Consider the following 20,424-nt stretch of genomic DNA (forward strand, 5'->3'; position numbering starts at 1 on the left):
ATAGTTTTTCATACAGTTGCACTGTTATATATTTATCTTTTTTAAGCATCTCGCCATATTTACACCAAAGGCAACTGAAGAAGACGTTGTTCAAAGCTTTTACTTATCTTGTATGAGACCCAAGCGTAGTTGGTGTGGTTTATTGATAAGCCACTCTTTTAGGTTCTGTTATAGTAGCCAGTAATTTAACTTTTAGGTACGTGTCATGTACCTCACTGTAATCTTTTGATGATGACAACGAAAAACAGAATTTCATGGAATATAAGGCAATTTCAGGTTCTATTCTATACACAAAGAAAGGGCTGTTGAAGCCTTGAATTTATAAGATTTTATATATAAGGGTATACAGAGACTCCAAGATAAGGATCCTAAGCATTGGAATCTCAGTACCTATTGAAGTTACAGCCTAGGTTAAATTAGAAAAAAGTTGCGTACTTTGAAGCGTATTTAAATGCCGTTGAGAAAATTCAAAAATTTTCATGGTCTGCCGAGATATTGGAAAAAAACGGAAATTTGCCAAAATCGATTTTATTTTTTTTTTGACCTAAAATTAATCTACCATAAGATATTCATTATTTTAATTACCTACACAAAGAAAAATAAATAAAATTTAAAAATAACTGAGACAACAAGAAAATTACCATTTTTTAATTTAAAGCAGATGTTCAAACAGACTTCCGTTATTTTCCAAACATAAATAAGATCTTCTTACGGTAGAATTTAAAACAGCACGCAACATTTCAGGTGTAAAGCTATTGAATGCGTTAGTTAAACATTCTTGTAATTGCTGCTCAATCTCAAAAGAATGCTGGTATATTTGGTTTTTAAGAAACTCCCAAAGAAAGAAGTCCAGAGGCGTTAAGTCTGGGCATCGTGCTGGCTAAGGCACTGCATTAGAGGTTCCAATCCACTCTCCATCAGGAAATCTCTGCGTAAGATACTCGCGAACCTGCCTTGAATTATGTGCAGGAGCACCATCTTGTTGAAACCAACAACTATTGAATTGTGCCAGAGGTAAGTTATCCAAGCAGTCTTCCAAATTATTTTTCAATAATTGAAGTTATCGTTCTCTAGTTAATGAATTGTGGTAAATAAATGGACCTAGTTTTTTGGTGCCAAAAATTCACACCATTCATTTATAAAGCCAAAGCGCTCTTGATGTTTTGATATTTTTTTAATGCGAGGATTTTGTTACGCTCAGTAATGACTATTCCAGCGATTATAGACACCATTAGTCACTAAACGTCGTCAGACCATATTATTTTTGCAGGAAAATTTATATCATCTTCACATGCGCGTGTACCACTCACAAAAATGCCGTCGTCGTTCTAGATCCTCTGGTTTCAGTGCTTGGCAAATTCTAAATTTATGCGGAAGATATTTTTTTTTTACGTAAAATAAATTGAGCAGTAGATTTGGCTACTTCCACATTTTTCCCAATTTGCCTAGTTGAGATAGTAGGGTTCTCAACAACTGCTTGTAACACATTATTTTGAGTGTCTTCAGAAGATTCCTTTTTCCTAGATAAAACTGACTTTTTAAATGCACCATATTCTTTAAATTTCTCGCCAACTCTAAGAAAATTATTGGTACCCCATATTTAGGATCCTAATCTTGGACGCCCTGTATATTGGCACTACTAATCAAATGTTGGGACAAAAAGCATTTGCAATTATAGAGTTACTAATGGGAAGACTTGTATATTTGGGTGTCAACATTATATAGATGATACTGATAGTATTGCAGTGATTTTACGATATTTGAGCTCTAAATCAGAAAATATATCCTCTACAACTACCCTTTGAAATCTATCAGTTAAATATGAAGAAACAAAAGTATAAGCGGTTTCCTCAAAACCAACATATTTTAAAATCGCGAGTAGCAAACTTGTAAATTATCATATCGAAGGCTTTAGTATAATCTAATAGAACCAAAGCAGTTGCTTGGTTTGGATCATGAGCACTGACTATATTATCTAATATGTCACAAAGAGCAGTAGCACTTCACAAACAAATTTATTTGTGGAGTAAAGACTTCCCCTACTAACTTTCAATATAATTATAATATAATATAATAACTTTGATTCTTATAAGAAACTGTTATCTATATATGCTCAATAAGTACAGAACACTCACACTTATATTTATTGTTATACAAATTCCTACCTCACCGCCCTGTCCAACCCTATTTTGCCTAATAAAATCATAGCTATCAATCCTTAAATCAGCATCTAGAATATTTATTGTCAACCAGCTCTCTGATATTCCAACTATTATGCCATATATTTTGTGCAAAACATAAAATATTTAAATATATAAAAAAACAGAAAAAAATGGTGATATTGATAATACACTATATTGACTAAACAAAACCAAAAAAAAAAACAATCAAATTCATATATAGTGTACCTACAGCAAAAATAATAATATTCAGTTTAACCTAACATTGATTGTTTTGACCAGTTTAAATGTTTTTTTCATTATGGTAATAAATTATAATTAATGTTATTAAGTTCAGTTTCCTCCAGAAAACTCATTTATGGGGTCTTTACTTTATAATCCTTAAATTGAATAATTATAATTTATTACATGTGATTTACATTTGAAATCATTAATGTAATTTTCAGTATTTTTAACTGTGTTTTTTAGGTTCATTAATATCTTTTGCATCTCTTTTTTGCCAATTTATCTTATTGCATATTTAAAGATCTAAGATCTTGAGAGTTTTATTTGCAGTCACCTAATATCATAGATTAATCTATTATATTATTTTAAACGGTTTCTTCATCAATATCACATACAGACAGGATGTTTATTAAAAAAAAATATATTTTCATATATGCAGCAACCATTTTTCCACACAAAAGCATCCACTTGCTTTTCAATTCCTGCAAATTTCTTTTCAAGGGTTGTGATCTTATCTTCCTAATCTCAACTTTTGTTTTTGTATTCTTTATACGTCGACGAATTTTGATGGTCTACATCTTTTTCGAGTAATCTTTGAGACGGTTATTGGATTTCGTCCAAATCTGCTTGTACTTCTTACGTATTAATAATTTGTACTTTCCTGATCTCTTTTAAGTATAGAACATTCTCCTTAATTGGCAACACCATAAGCAATATAGAAACCCTATTTTGGTTTTTCATTCCACCCCTCTGTGGTAACTCTCTCCCTCTCTGTTAAGTAGTGCTAAAGGAAACCGCGAAGAACCTGATGACAGTTACCATTGAGATAGTTAAGCGAGCCGCGCGAAAGAAGTCGTTTGTTTAGTACCGCAGGCAAAACCCGCTTCCGTTTGATAATTTTAACCGCGAAATCGAAGAAACTACTTTTAATAATTTGCGGTTGTAACTTTTTTAAAATTTTTCCGGTTGTTCTTGTGAACTCATTTAGCTGGTGTTCGCAGAGGGAACTATATTGATATAGGATTTTGTTTAGGGTTGAGAAGAGCGTCCCAGTATAAAAAGTAAGTGATGGTTTGTTTGTTTATTATAATTTTTTTTAGAATCCTTAAAATATCTATTTTTTTTTCTAATTTAGGTTTAGTCTATATAAGACTTAATAGAGAAAGGTGGGTGTGTTGCTCGCAGGATACTACGAAATAATAAAACCAGATATATTTGGAGTAAAATGTTGCTCCGAATATATCTGGTTTGATTGTTTCGTATAAAAGATCTTACAAGTTTTAATTAGGCTTTATTTTTCTATGCTTTTTTAACTGCTTTAGTTGCCCTTTTTTTTGGATATTCTCTACCAATGTTGAAATATTTTAAAATGTTAAATTAAATAACAATTTGATTTTTTGCCATGTTTTTATAGATATAAGAAATATGGAAGAAAACTAAAATAATTACCATTGCTTAATACAAAGAAAAAAGAAAAATTCCTACAAACCTATATCAATATTTGCACCCAGATAACACAGGACATGCCAGAAATATACCATTTATGACTCAATATTTTGAACATTTATCGTACATTCTAGCAATGATTTTTCTAAAACATTGCGGTGTAATTCTCATACACGATGTTCTAGAAACATTTTACTAATTACTAATTCATTTTTGCACGCGTGTGAAAGTTTTAGCTTTAATAAAATAAAAAATCTAAATGTTTGACACCAAAGGTTTTTTACCTATATATACAGGGTATTTGGAAGGTGAGTAGCCAAACGGAAATGGTGAATAGGTAAGGTTACTGGCTATTTAAAACGCATAGTATTTTTTTGTGTTTCCTCAAATTTAAGGAGTAATATATTTTTTCCTTTTTTTATTAGATTTTCCCCGTTTTTTTACTTTAACCTTCAATTTTTTTTTATTTTTGGCCAAAATGGCGCACAATTAATTTTATTTTAAAGACTAATGTTGTCTCATTCAGATTTAGGTAATACCTGAGAAAAATATTTAAAGAGAAACTAATACTGGAGTAACAAATTTCCTCAAATCAATAGAAAAAAAATGTTACGTCAACTTTACAATGGAAAAAAATAATAATAAAAAAAAGTTGTGGGGTTTTAAAATGTGTTAAAAAACTTCTCTAGTTAATAGTATTTCTAACGATATGCCACATGTAACAAAAATAATTAGGTAACGAAAAACAAATAAGTTTGTCTTCAAGGACGCGTGAATCAATTTTTTTGAAAGCAACCTAATTGAGCAGGTATAAACTTATGCCTCTTTCTAACACAGCTAAACCTGTTACGCTATAATCTCCTTTATCATTCGGCGACACTCCCTTTGTGCCCCGATACCCTAAACTGTTACCTGTCACTAACCATAATACGAGTATTATTTATTCGAGACTTGTCTTCCTCCGCTACTTCACGTATTTTTAACTCCGCTTGACGCATATTGTTTTTGTTGTTTATTTTCGTTAATTTTGTTTTATTGTTACTGTTGCCTACTATGGCTGGTGCCTTTACAAACGAAGAGTACGCCGATGTCCTAATGGCATATGGTAGAGCTGATGGAAATGGACGAGAAGCAAAAAAGAATTTCCCAAGAGCGTTTTCCCAATAGACGCCAACCTAATCGTCATACTTTTGAAACGACCTCTAGACGCTTAAGAGAAACTGGTAGTCTAAATCGCCGTAAACCTGGAGTTCGCAGACAACGTAATGTTGCTGATGACGAACGAACTCTGGAAGCTTTTGACGAAGATCCCACAACGAGCATCCGGACTGTAGCTGCCAATCTAAACCTAAGTGTATGGAAGGTCTGGTTTGTTTTTCATGCCAACGGAAAGCATCCCTTTCATTACACTCCTTTGCAAGATCGTGAAGAAAACAACTACCAAAGACGCATTCAGTTTTGCCGCCTCCTGCTACATATAGACGTGGATAACCGCGATTTCTTGAAAAATATACTGTGGACAGATGAATCCAAGTTTTCAAGGGAGGGAATTACAAACTTTCATAATTTGCATTATTGGGCCCCAAAAGAAGAAAACCCAAAAATGAAGAAAGTCGTGTCCTTTCAAAGGAAATTCTCAGTAAACGTTTGGGCAGGGCTAATTGGTAATACCTTTATTGGTCCACATTGTTTACCAGATAATTTGAATGGGGATAATTATCTAGATTTTTTATTAAATGATCTGCCCGAACTCTTAAACGGGGTTCCAAATTTTCTCAATGAAGAACAAATGACGTTCCAACACGATGGATGCCCAGCGCACTGGAGAAGAACCGAGAAGAAGGCCGTGCAAAAGAACTTATAAATACAAGGGAAGAATTGATAGGAAAAATTAATGACGCTTTTGTAATAATCAGACGGGAACTAACATTACAGTATACAACAAGAGAAATAAGAAAGCGATCTTACGCGTGTATTAGAAATAATGGTCATCAATTTGAGCAAGACTTATAAATAAACGATTTGAAGTAAAAAATATATATTTTTTTAATTAACCTGTAAAGGAAAGGGTCATGGAAACGAAAGGGCCCAATAGGTTTAGCTGTTTTAGAATGGTGAAAGAGATAGCGCAACAGATTTAGCAGTGTTAGAAAGAGACATAAGTTTATACCTGCTCAATTAGGTTGCTTTCAAGAAATTGGCTCACGCGTCCTTAAAGACAAACTTATTTGTTTTTCGTAAGTTACCTAATTATTTTTGTTACATGTGGCACATCGACTATTAACTAAAGAAGTTTTTTAACACATTTTAAAATCACACAACTTTTTTTTAAATAGCCAGAAACCTCACCTATTCACCATTTCCGTTTGACTACTTACCTTCCAAACAACCTGTATAATATGATTCTAAGTGTCGTCTAAAAATTATATAGTTATATATATATATATATATATATATATATATATATATATATATATATATATATATATATATATATATATATATATATATATATATATATATATAATATATATATATGATAATTATATATATATATATATATATATATATATTTATATATATATATATATAATAACAACTTCACCACCACATTTCGTTAAAATCTCTACAGATATTTTGCGAAACTATCCGAAAATTATCCTAATTACGTATTTAAATTAATCGCTATAGAAATGACATAGTGATCTTTTAATTATTGGTTAGAAACTAAAAGACACCAGAGTTACATTGGCAGCACTAGCTGCAGTTTTTGGCTTTTTGTTAGTGTGACGCGACAACGTAGTGCAAACGTGTTCTAATACTTTTGCCGTGGTTTAATATCAGAAGAATATAGAAGAAAAAATGTAGAATAGAAGAATTAATCTATGGATTAATATTTCAGATTTCATCAACATTTGCTTCCACCCTTAGTTCTAAGATAAAAAAATATGTTGTATTTATGTAAGATATATGTATAGGTCTAATTTTTTATGTGTTATATTATTGTTCTGATACATTAATTGTCGCAAGCGAATATTTCTGGCATGTTTGTGTTGAGTGTTATTAGGGGCACCAATGCAATGTTCCTTTAAAACAAATTTATTGTTATCAATATAATAAATAAATAAATTTAGAGCAATAGAATAAGCAGGTGTCGTTTGTTGTAATTTATTTATCACATATTTATTATGTATTTAAAAAGTTGACTATTTAAAGGAGGGAAAAAGGACGTGATTTCTAATATGATTTCATGAACTAAGTGAAAAGTTTTATGGAATCTATAAATATATACGAGATTTAAATTGTAATATACGAGGCTTTAATAATTACTAATATTAGGCAAATAATTGGCCCTAATTAGTGCCTATAATTAATAATACAACTCAAAACATTAACAATTTTCTATAATTTGTTAAATTTTAAACTTTTTCTTTTAATTTTATTTCAGTTAAATTTTAAATTTGATACTTGATTTATTTTACCTAACTTATTTATTTTAACTGATTTTTTAAATATATTCTTGGCTTTACCAAAATTTAAAAAAAATTCAATAGTCAGCAACATAAATACGTAAACTTTAAAAGAATTAAAATAAGTCTTGCTTAAATAAGAAATGTTCAAATAACTGCATCTTAATGGATGCAAAAATTGTACATTTTTGCTATCTATCAGAATAAGTCACTTCAAAGATAAAAGTTACTTTTGCTCTCAAGTACTTTGATAGCCGTTTTGAAATTGTCAAATCTCAATTTCGTCACTAATTACTCCTGACTTTTTAAATAAGGCACATAAGACCAGTCAGTCGAATACAACTCATTAGATACTAAATTTTTATCCCATAAATCTCAAAATCTTTGCACCTGTATATTTTGAGCTATTTTGATAATTTAAGCGCCACCACAGTTAAACAGGTAAGAGATGTCACTACTACTAAAAAGTAAAAGTTATATGCTACTGATAAAAGAAAACAAAATAAAACAAAGTGTCAAAATTTACCCACGTTTCAAAATTAATTTTCAGTGATGCTGTAGCAGATTTGTATCTAGTACCCTAAACTCACCAACTTGTATTTTATTTAAAAACATTTCTAACAAAAACCAATATTTTGATGAATGGGTTTTGCGAAAGTGAAATCAGCTTAAGAAGTAAAAAAGAAGAAGAAAAAGAAAGTGATGTTGTTGATATTTAAGTTTTCATCCACAGGCTAAAAGACTACATTTTTTTTCTACTTAAGAATTCCATAAGGAAATTCAAATTACCCCATCAGCTCAAAATAATTCAGCTGGAGGACAAGAGTTACTTTCACCCTTAAGTACTTTGATAGCCAGCCATTTTGCTTAAATAGAAATATTAATAATCACTTCAGTCAAAGAAACATGTCTTGAAGTTGATACACCTCGAATCTATCAATAACCACTTTCCTGGCCTAAAATAAAGTATATGAAACTAGTCATTCAAATACAAGTCACTAGCTATAAAAATCGTTGTACCTTGATTTGCCAATATAACTGTCACCTTTGTTTAATAATTAAAAGTGGTATACTGCTGATAAAAGAAAAAGACGAAGTAGAGTATAGAAAATTACGACTCGAAAATATATCAAGCGGAGTATCGAAAACTATTCACGTTGCTGCAACAGATTTGTATTATCGTAAAATTTCCAATTTATTCTTCATTTAAACTATACTTCTAACAAAAGCCAATGTTTTGATGAAATGAAAAAGTGAAATCAGCCTAGGCCACTCACAGCTATTCATAAGTAGTGAAAAAAAGAAAGAAGAAGAAGGATAAGAAGAAGAAAGTGATATTGTAAATTACTACAGATTTGATTACCAATTTTGATTACTAAATTTTCTCCCTACTTAACAATTCAATTAGGAAATTCAATTTAATGCCTCTTGAAAGATGGTCACTCTTTGTGGTCTTGACAAGGATAGAGCTACTTCAGAGATACGACCCTCCCTATGCGAGCCAAAATAAAAATACCTTTATAATACCTCTAAAATACCTCCCATACATAAACCGGGAGATACTCAGGTCTTAACCCTTTATCCTAACCAAAAGCCAATTATCCTTTCCTCTATCCTATAACCACGCAGAAGGTAGTGGGGACTCATTGCATCACTTCGCCCTAAGAACTGTCATAAATGAAATGAGATATCAGGAGAGTAATATACCGTGCGACCCAACTAGCAGTTGGCGTCAATCAAAGCCAGGGTCGGTTGGTATTAAAATCAACTGGTTATGGTGATGTAGCAGTAGATATATCATGAAAACTGGGCGTCTGGAATAAACATTTCGAACATCTTTAAAATAGATCTTTAATATATAACGTTTGTGGTCTGCTGGAAACGGGGACGCTGAGCATAGCGGAAAACGAAATAAATACATATGGAGTTGGAAGTTTATTCGAGACTCATTGTACCGACAAAGAACACTTTACCTCCAAGAATTGCAATTACATTTATGGAAATGTTAACCCATCCACAAATCGTCTGACAGTAGTAGTTAACAAAGATATTAAACATAGTGTCAAAGCCTACGTAACAGTCAGTGATCGTATCATTATTGTAAGGCAGGTATTTCAAGGCCAGTCCAGCAAATCTGAATGTAGTCCAAATATATGCTCTAACAAGCGAAGCAAAAGAAGAAGAAATTGATGCGTTCTATAAAAAATTAGTAGAGAGGCTAGAAAAACTGCCAAATGGAAAAGTCTCGATAGTTGTGGGTGATTTCCATGCACATTTTTGTGATTTCCAGAATTGGTAATAGAAATATAATATAAAATGTTAATAAATATAATAATAAATATAAATAATATAATAATAAATAAAGAAAATAATATTATGCGAGGACCTGTCGGTCTATATGGCCTCGGAAAAAAAATGCTAGAGGAGAGCGTCTCCTGCACTTCTGCACGGACAACAACCTATTTATGGCTAACAACAGGCTTTCAGTACTATCCGATTCATAGACGTATGAAACTACGGAAGAAACAATGACATATACACAAGAGCCGTCATACCTGAGTCGCATAGATTTAAACGAGCCGCAGAATTACAAAAATCGCCTAACATTATGTAGACAGAAACAAAATCCATATTAAATAATGCGTCTAACGGCATCACAAATGACATGAAAGGAAGCAATGGATAATAGAAAAACTACAAAAATCTGATAAAAGAGAAAGATGTAGAAAAATCACCAACACAAGTGAAACACGGTTTTGAAAAATAACTTGATATACTTAGAAGTAAAGTTGAAATAGCAATAAGAAGACAAAAAAGCCATAAAGCCACTTGTATAGATAATATTACAAATATTGAACATTAGTCATATCATAGAAAAATCCAAGGAATTTATCATCACGACATACATGTGCTTTATTGATTATAGCAAAGCCTCTGATATGGTAAATTGAAGGAAGTTGAGGCAAGTTCTCTACAAAATAGGAGAGCCATTCCACCTGATTCTACTTAGCATTAATCTAAATAACCTTGGTTGCGCTTGGTTTAAAGTGAACGGGGAACTAACTAAAAATTGCTGTATTATTAAGAGAGTGAAGCAAGATTTCTGAAGAGGAATTGTGTCAACTACTAGGTTGAATAAAAAACATTAGCATAGAGGTCTCAAAATAAACAGAACACAGACAAAGATCATAGTAATAGATAGAGCCAACAACCACAATCAACTAACGGAAATAAATAATATCGTCATTGCAAGCCACCTTGCGTACCTCATCCGATCGGCAATAACCAATACTGGCGGATGTACTGAGAAAATGTCTTTTTTGGTTTAATTCACTCTAACTAAAGTCACAAAATCACAGTAGCGACCAAAATGAGACCGGTCAAATACCTAGTGTTCCCAAATTTTTTCCCAAGAAGAAGAAGAAGAAGAAAAAGAATTCCTATTTATAACTATTAACTATTAAATAAGGCCTATTACATGTGCCATACGATATCAACCAGTCTAATAAAAACCCTTGAGAAAAACGAATTTTCGCTTCAAGAAGCCATTCACGTTAATCTTTTGTTTTGAATATTTTATAATAAGACTGTTTAATAAAAATAGGAGATAAAGTATTGCTTAAACACTGCTTATAAGAGTAGAGGAAGAAGTAGAGTGACATTGTGTAAACGTCTTATTTTACGCGCATAGGGCGAAAGTAATTTTCGGCCTTTGACCAGCTGACTTGTATTACCCTAAATAAAAATTAATAGTATTCGCTTCACTTAATTTCTTGATGAATGGGTTGTGAAAAAGTGAAATCAGCTTAGGTTACCCAAAGCTTTCCATAATTAGTGAAAAAGGATAAAAAGAAGAAGAAGCAATGAAAGAATTTTTGATCCACGGGGCGAAAGAAATAATTTAAGTGGTTATAAAAAAAATAATTTCGTCTTGATAGAAAACTATTATTTTAATTATTTTTTGTCAAGCGAGTATTACATGATTTCCAAGTAAAATTTCGTCTGATTTGACACGCATCAGCCGAAACTTTGACATGCTTTCTTATTTTTATTCGCCGGGACACGCAATGCTATTGAAGCACGAGTCCCCGGCAAAGACGTTGTTTAGATGTGTAGAAAGTAGCAGCAAAAACAAAAAAATGAGACGTTTTGAAGATCGTTTTCCGATGCAGTCGGCAAAACGTCTGATGATTTTTTTGTTACGTTCTGATTAATTCGACGTACTTACTGACTTTTCGTTTTGGTTTCATCACATGGCTGTTTTGAATAAAATATGCAATGAAATAACAACATTGCAATCAATGTGAAATATTATATTCAGAGATTATTTAAGAAATTATGCAAAAGTGAGTTAGCATTATCGTAATAATAGTAAGGACTATCAAAAACAATTACAGCAATAATTTCGAGAAAACCGTCTTTTAAGATCGTTATCCTTCAAATATACAATATGCATTTAGTTCTTGCTCTATTGTTTATGGGCAAAACAATACGAAGGATTTCTAATAATGCAGAAAATCTAAAAGTCATTTATACCAATTAATTATACTGTATGTAATGACTTGTACTAATTCATACAAGAAACATGCCACGGCTACTAATGTAATAGAAATATTTATTAAGAATGTATCAATAATAAGAGTAAACAAATGAAACATATTTTCAAAAATAGGTCAATATATAAAATGCAGTCTCTCTATTACAATAACAGTATAAATAATAAACAAGTAAAATGCTAAAAAAAGACTGCAAGGAAAGAAAGAACTTCATCACTAATAGCCTTGATAGGCTACAGGAAAGCATTTGACAATGTCCACCTGGATTATTCCAGCTGAAACACAGTGTACAGAACACCCACGATCCTCATGACCTTCATCAACAAAATCATGAGCAAAATGAATCACTGACCTTTATCTGATAATAAATCCTAAAAGCAATACTGATGCGACTCAGGACAACCAGTAAGTATGTACCTTAAAACGTGTCGCTACTCAGCACAACCAGTGAAAATGTATATTAAAAGACTTTGATGGATTGTTGACTTTTAATCGCGTGAATGTGAAAAGCACAGCGTCATGTTTGACATTGACTCCCCGGGTTTTTATTATATTTTATGTATAATTAGATTACGTGAAAATAAGTTTTTGTTGTAAACTCTATTAAGTGTTGTAAAATAAAGTATTTATAACACCCAGCACTCTCTATTATTTTCCAAAGGTTATTGGGTGAACCAAGCAACTGTGATACAGTCAAACCCTCTGTCTTTACATAGAGTAGTATAGCGCTGGGGTATGTTGGAATAGGCAAACTCCACCAAATACCAACATCATCATTGAAAACATCCAGATATAAAGTGGTATATAGGTATCTAACACAACAGTGTAGCTCCATTCTGAACAAAACGTACAGTGGATACCAAGCAAACAAGGGAAAGAGAAAATAAGCCACCTAGTATACATTATTCTTCAAGTAACTATCCGTTTCGGATGTTGGCAATTATAACTTTTCTTGTAACAGCTTGAAACAGTCTTACTGAGCTTTTCCCAAACCAAGTCCATAGGTTCCGCAATCATGATGTTCTTCTTTTTTCGGGCCCTCTTTTATCCAATACCTGTCCTCGTATTAGTTTTGCAGTAGCGAGTATAGATCTTTATTTCGCACAACATGCCCCAGTTATTTTAGTTTTTTTTAAAGGTGTACATTACTTCTAGATCTTTTTTCAATTTTCTTATCACTTCAATGTTTATAAGGCGAGCTGCTTATGATCTTCTCAGCATTCTTCTATACAGCCACATCTCAAAAGCTTTCAGATTTTTATTGGTGGCTTCTGTGAGTGTCCAGGATTTAAGGCCATAAAATAAAACAGAAAAGACATAGCAACTTAAGTGCCTTACTTTCGTTTCAAGAGATATGTTGTGAATTTTGAAGATGACAATCATTTTGTGAAATATCCGTCCTTTTTCCATACGACATTTTATTTCTTGTGCACTGCTCTATTGTTCATTTATGATTGTTTCAATATAGCAATATTGTTGAACACCTTTCAATCGAGTTATATAGGTGCTTTCCAATTTATATTTTTTTTCTAATGATCATTTATTTCGCGCATCGAATAATATTCAGTCTAACTTCGTTCACAAGAATACCTCTTCTACTCTGTTAAGACCTTCGTTGAAATGTTTTTTTGGAATATAATTTCAATACTAAAGGCGACAAGCATGTATCTTGTCCTGACCCTAGTGGTATTTTGTCTGATTCCCACAGTTGATGTTTCTTCGTCTCTTAGGACTTGAACTCCAGAGGATTCACTGCTTCCGACTGCATTTATATAATCAAATAGGTTTTCGGATATCTGTTTTTCGCATTTGTTATAAGTTCTTCTGTAGATAATTTTGAGAAACAATTTTAGCATACGACTGAGAAGTCGTTGGCGGTTCTGAGAACTTGGTGACTGAGAAGACTGCTGGTTCGATATTTCTCACACGCCTTTGCTTCAGATTTTTTGGACAACGCTGTAAATTCTGATTGCAGCTATTTTCCACGGATATTTTTATAGCTATAGATTCTGTAAAGAATGTAGAAGATTCTGTTCAAATTGAGGAATAATTTTTTTCTTAACTTTCTTCAGTTTCACTCTTATAACTGCTACTCGAGGTATATGATCTGATTCAATGTCTGCCCCAGGATAATTTTTAAGTGAATTAAGGCATTTTCTGAACCTCTTGTTAACTAACATATAGTCAATTGGGTTATGGACAATGTTACTAGGTATATCGGCTGGCGACTTTCATGTATATAGTTTTCTTGGGCAGTTTGTAGAATGTGTTTAATACTACTAACTTGTTTTCTGCAAATGTCTCAAGCCCATTTCCTCTATTATTTTTTTATTTTAATACAAGCGGTATATTTGTCTACTATACACATAGACGATCTGAATTGGCACCACAATCAAATAAAGAACTGACGGAACAATGGGCTCTAGTAAAAGAATTTAGTGAGAATATCAGCATGGAATTTAAAATTGACAAATGTACAAAGGCCGCATTTATAAAAAGAAAAGTACAGCTAAGATGAACACTGTGATCGACAATACAACAACGACTCATGCAGAAGTCAGAAACTAGACACGGAAATAAGAAAATTACTCACAATATGTGACGTACTTCGAATCACAGATCGAATATATAACCCGGAGATGAAGGAAGTACCTAGGGGATTGACAAGTATAGAATCCACGCACAAAATTGCCAAAAAAGGACTTGCAAAACTACATCAATGACGATCATGAAGATTAAGAAATAGAAGATCGTAACCCAAACAAGTCTAAAACAAAGCAAATTAAGAAGATTAAGCAACTTCCGACACAGCAAATGAAAGCCGACTGAAGAAATGGAAAACCAAACGTCCAAACACCCAGATGGGCAGCTTGCAAAAAAGACAATAAACAGAACCCAGACGTAAGTATGGCTTGATTGTCATATGTAAATCTAAAATTAGAAATAGAGGCACTAATAACAGCGTAAACTAATAATACTAAGCGTGCACTAATAACCAACCTCCCACAAATGCAATGAGCAGCGGTGTTTGGTACAGCATGGATAACATCGTTTTGGTATAATATTAGGCGAAAATACTATAATAGAGAGAAAAATATTACCGCAATAACAGTGATATCTCCAAGTATATTACTATATAAAAAGGATGATCAAATGCTAGGTGCTGTTTCAAGGGATACAGTAAAACCACCTGAATACAATATAGACTTGAATAATCCATAAACATAAACATATCATTCAATACCTCAAATAAAATTAATATGTCGGAGTAGAAGCGATAAATTTAGTTGCTGTTCTACGGTCGTATAATTATAATTTAATACTCTGATCTTATTCTTAAATGCACACTTTCTTAAAAATGTATGATCTTTTTCCAAAGAACCAGAGTGTATTTGGAAATATGGTGACCAAGCAACTAAACAATATTCCATATTTGACCTTACCAAAGGACAATACACCATTTCACCATTTAATCTCTAGAGGCGTTACTAATGCATTCTATAGAAGTAAACTTACTGTCTAAATGAATGCCTAGATCATTAACAGTGGTAACATTCAAGTGGACTTTTTTTAATAAAACAAACCGATGGAATTCTGCTCCCTTTACTTGGGAAACTAATAAACATGCATTTTTTGACATTCAGTTTCAACTTATTATTTTTACACGACACACACAAACGACTTAGATGCTGCTGCAGAAGGTCGTGGTCGAGGGTGCTCCCATCAGATCACCAAAACTTTAAACCATCAGCAAATTCCAGACGATATTCATTAAAATGTAAACCTATGGGTACTCCAATCTGATTACAAGCTGTGCAGCTTGCATTTTGTGGATAACCAAGTAACACTTGCAGATGATCAGGATAATATCAACTAGCTATTACGGAAAATAGACGAAAAATACACCGAGTGTAGTTTATCAATTAACCTATCAAAAACAGAATATGTAATGGTGAGGGGTAAAAGAAGGTATTTAGAACTAGAAGACACACAAGTCGAAAATGCGTACCGCAATAAATATCTCGTTGTAAGCATTACAAATGATGGTCGCAACACAAAGGAAATAGCAATTAGAATTAGACAAGGTAATTCAGTAATATGTAAAATAAATTGTATACTCTGGAATAACCACATCACTCGGAACACAAAAATTATAGTATACAAAACTATCATAGAAAGTATTGCTAATATGGTTTAGAGGCTTTGGATGCTAAATAAAAAAAATTGAAAAGAACGCTGCTAGCGTAGATGTTGCCAACTAACCAGAAAAAAACAGAATAAGGAATACTGAAATCAGAAAGCGCATGGGCATCGACATCCTGGAAATTATAGAATGTTCAAATGGTATTTATTCATGTCAAAATGATCAACCATGACCAAAGCGAATCGGAGAAAAAAGGTAGATTAAAAAGATCATGAAGAGAAGAAGTAAACTGTACAATGGAAGATAAAGGTCTACAATCCTATGGCTGGAAAGATCAAGAACGTTGGAAGGTAGGATACGAGAAACGGCAACAGCCGTAACAAACTCGTTATATATATAAATACCAGAAGCATATACAGTGCTTTTCTTTTTGCAATTGATGAATGAATATTATGTTTTAAAGCAAAATATATTTAAGATGTTGAGCGTCATTTTGAAAAAAAAATTAAATGGAAAGGGTCGTCTTATGGCACATCATTTTGAACCTCCTGACGAGTACTTTATAACCCTAGAATATAAATTCAATATCTTTACCTACTACAAAATGGTGGTACATTTAATAATTACCTGAATACGTTAACATTTAACTTGATATATGGAATAAATACATTGAGTTCAATTGAGAAAATGCTGGAAATGGTTGCCTTGAACTTCTTGACACAAGAACAGTCGATCCGAAAATTCACACCGAACATTTTCAAATACACTAACATCGATATTTCTAGAAATATTCGTTATTGTCTGTCGTAAATCCAAGACTGAAACAGGTTCAGTTTCGCACACTTTTTGCTTCAAATAGCCCGATAACAAAAAGTCTAGAGTTGTCAAATCTGGCGAGCGAGCTGGCCATTCCACAGGTCCTCGACGGCCAATCCAACGACCGGAAAAGTTGTTATCTAAATAGTTCCAAACTTGTCTAGAGTAGTGTGGTGGACCTCCATCCGGCTGGAATACAATATCCATATCGAATTAATTAGGATTCGTTTTGATAATTTCGGTGATTAGAGGGTCAATAGTATTTTCCAGCATATCCAAATACATTTCCCCTGGTAAATTTTGTTCGATGAATAGAGGCTCCACAATATGGTTTCCCAATATCCCTTCCCAAACATTTATTTTTCTGGATATTGAGATTGAGTTTCCCGAAAGATGTGAGGATTAGTGTCACTCCAATAACGACAATTTTGTCCATGAATATTACCGTTGAGAAAAAATGTACATTCATCGCTAAAACAATTATTATGAAGATAGGTAGGATGTCGTATAATGGTTTTCGTCATAGTTTCGCAGAATTCTGTTCTTCGATCAGGGTCATCTTCAGTTAACTGGTGTACCATTTGGATTTTATACGGATGATTCATATTCCTTTTCAAAAGTCTCCATACAGTAGAAGGACAAACCGCATATTCATTCGCGAAAGAGGAAGTCGATTGTTGGGGATTTACTATCATCTCACCAATTATTTGAACTTGCTTTTCTTCCTATAAATGGACGGACGTCCTGGGGGCTTCTTGTTGTTTACATTATCAGTAGTTGTAAATTTAGATATGACTTCCCGTAAATATTTTCTATAAATAGCTACATCTCGGTTTCGTGAAGGTTACGGGTCGCACCGTAAATAAAAATTGCTTCGATATTATGGACAAGAATTGACCATTTTAAAGAAGTGAATCAAAAACTGACCGGTATAAAGTACTCGTCGGGAGCTCCAAAATGATGTGCCACAAGACCACACTTTCCATTTAATTTTTTCCAAGATGGCGCCCAGCAGCCCTCTTGAAATTTTTATCGGTCAATTTTACTATAAAACATTTATCAATTACATTACCTCAAGTTTCAATATTTTGAATTGATCTGTTCAAAAAATAAGGAGGGAGGACATTAAAGAAAAGCATTGTATATATATTACTATTCTGAAAACAACCAACTTTCATAAATATATTTAAAAGTGAAGGCGAAAAATGCATGCTTTCTAAGGAACATCTGATGTGACATGAATGGTTTCAAAATTTTCCATTAATCTTTGCATACTGTATACAATCAGTCAAAGAACTTTTAAACCAAAGATGATGAAAACTTACCCTCTTCAGCTTTTATAACAGGATCCGATGATATATCTGATCAAAAGCCTTCGAGAAGACTTCGTATAAACCGAGTCAACTTGATCACGTCCCTCTACCATCTGCACAATATGTGACCAGATTAATAAGTATTGACTTGTTTTGGCAAAAACCATGTTGTTGATTTGACATTAAGCGCGTACATAACCAGTTCAACTGTTTAATAACCAATGAATCCAACAGTTTAGGAATTCAGAACTGAATATACATAGTACAATAATTCCCTCTATCTTTTTTCCCTTGCTCTTCTTAAAAATTGGATCAACATAGCTCATCTTCCACACATTAGGAGACCTTAATGTTTTGAAGAGAATATGATAGAGAGCCAAGCAATCGTACAGACACACCTTTATTAGGCACACTCTCAGATTTCAATGATAGTTTATTGGGAAGTTCGAATGATTTCGGAAGAGTGGTTAAGCTTTTTGAACATATTTCGTACCCCTTTAGAAAATGCGGGTCATACAGAATAAACTAAAAGAAATTTGAAATTTAGGACTATAAGGATACCAGAAGATATAGAACCACACTGGAACATAATCATTCCGTGAATGTTTCAGACGTTTAAATACTTGTTTAGGAGATGTTCTACGTAAGGTGAGTCAATATCTGCCAAGTCAATGCGCTCAATATAATAGTTGCTATAATAGCATAATATGAGAATATGGATATGAACAAAACTTAAAGCACATATATTTAACAATCAGGTTTTAGTTCGTGTCAACAAGGAATTTTCACATATGTTTAAAGAAAAAATTAAAAGATTTAAGATCCAAGAGTCTTGGTGACCAATCTAATGGTACACTGCCATAAACAATTCAGCTATTGTTGGATCAATTTAAAATTTAAAAAAAAAATTGTTCAATAATCTTAATACTTAAAATCTCTGCTACAACATTATTTTTTGTAAACTTTGCTTTTTGGCTTCGTATTAAAATTATCGTTCGATTAAGAAATTTATTTGTCTCCTAATCCCTAAGACGTTATGTATTTTCTTACTATTAAAAAAAAAGGTTTAATTGAAAAAGATATTACTATGGAAAAAATAAATTTAACTTAAAAATTTCCATCTTATATCATATCCATACTGTAGTTTGTAATTGGGATCATTTTCATTCTTTGTGTAGCAATCTAATCTTATATGAATGAAATTTTTCTTTTTTAAATAAATATATACAAAACTGTTGTAATTTAAAATTACTTTAGAGTATGAATACTTTCAACGTCTAATGTTATGTTTAAATATATGTAACAAATTTTACTGACCTTACGCCATCTTGTGGTTTGTTCTGCAAAGTGAATTGTTTCTAATGAATGACAATAATTGCGACCAATTTGCTCATAAATAAATCATACAAATTGCCATAATGAAAACAATAAAACTGCCATATTATATTAAGGAAACGAAAATGAAAGTAACAAAATCCGAAAAACCCCGTTATTAAATCATTAAAACAATTTAATTTTCAGTTTAGAGTGAAATTCGCCAGATTTTTTCCTTAGAGTGATATAACAGAATATAAGAAAGAACATAGCAGAGAAAACTATAAATGCTATTTTGTTTCTTAACGATATAGGAAACTTAAAACTGTACCAAGCGCGTTATGCGTTTATATCATATAACCGAGTATTTAAATGTAAAAATATGTGTTTTATTATTAAACCAGATCTGCGATCATTTCGACACGAGTGAGAAAGTAACAGAAACATTAAAATATAAATACGTAATAAGAAAAATACATAGAAAAATGGAAGAATTAACGAATATAACACTCATTGTATTCTAATTTTCTCGGATTTCTTCACGTCTCCGATTTCTCATTAAGACGTAATGCAAAAAATTGGGACAGGATAATCTTCTACAAAAATTGTTTACGGTGCGTTTAAAGTTGCAAACAAATAATGTTGCAATTTAAAAAATAATATGATGGTGCGTGCAAGCATCTAAGAAATCGAAATCAAAAGTGCTCTTCTTGCATATTAAGCGTAGAAATTGGGTTAAGTGGTAAAATTTAATCGTATTCAAAGTGCGAATAACAATGGTCGGTTGATCTTAGGATTTTAATTAATTGTTATGGTTACTTAGTTATGCAGATGATGCTTTGGCAAAATTTTTCTTTAAAAAGGCTATTTATAGCGTGAAAATTTTTAATTAATTATGCTTTTAAATTAAGTACTGGCATTGTATATTAAATAATTTACTACGCTTTGATCTAATAACAA

General features: G+C 32.2%; 1 protein-coding gene across 1 annotated transcript in view; it reads left to right on the forward strand.

Moving 5' to 3' along the window:
- Positions 1-3,234: 3,234 nt before the first annotated feature.
- LOC126735144 (mucin-5AC-like) overlaps positions 3,235-20,424 on the forward strand; it is a 48,694-nt gene continuing 31,504 nt past the window's right edge. The window contains exon 1 of the mRNA XM_050439077.1: positions 3,235-3,466. The gene's annotated coding sequence lies outside the window, so the exon portion shown is untranslated. The remainder of the gene's footprint in view (positions 3,467-20,424) is intronic.

This window comes from Anthonomus grandis, chromosome 4 (genome assembly GCF_022605725.1).
Source record: "Anthonomus grandis grandis chromosome 4, icAntGran1.3, whole genome shotgun sequence".
NCBI lineage: Eukaryota > Metazoa > Arthropoda > Insecta > Coleoptera > Curculionidae > Anthonomus > Anthonomus grandis.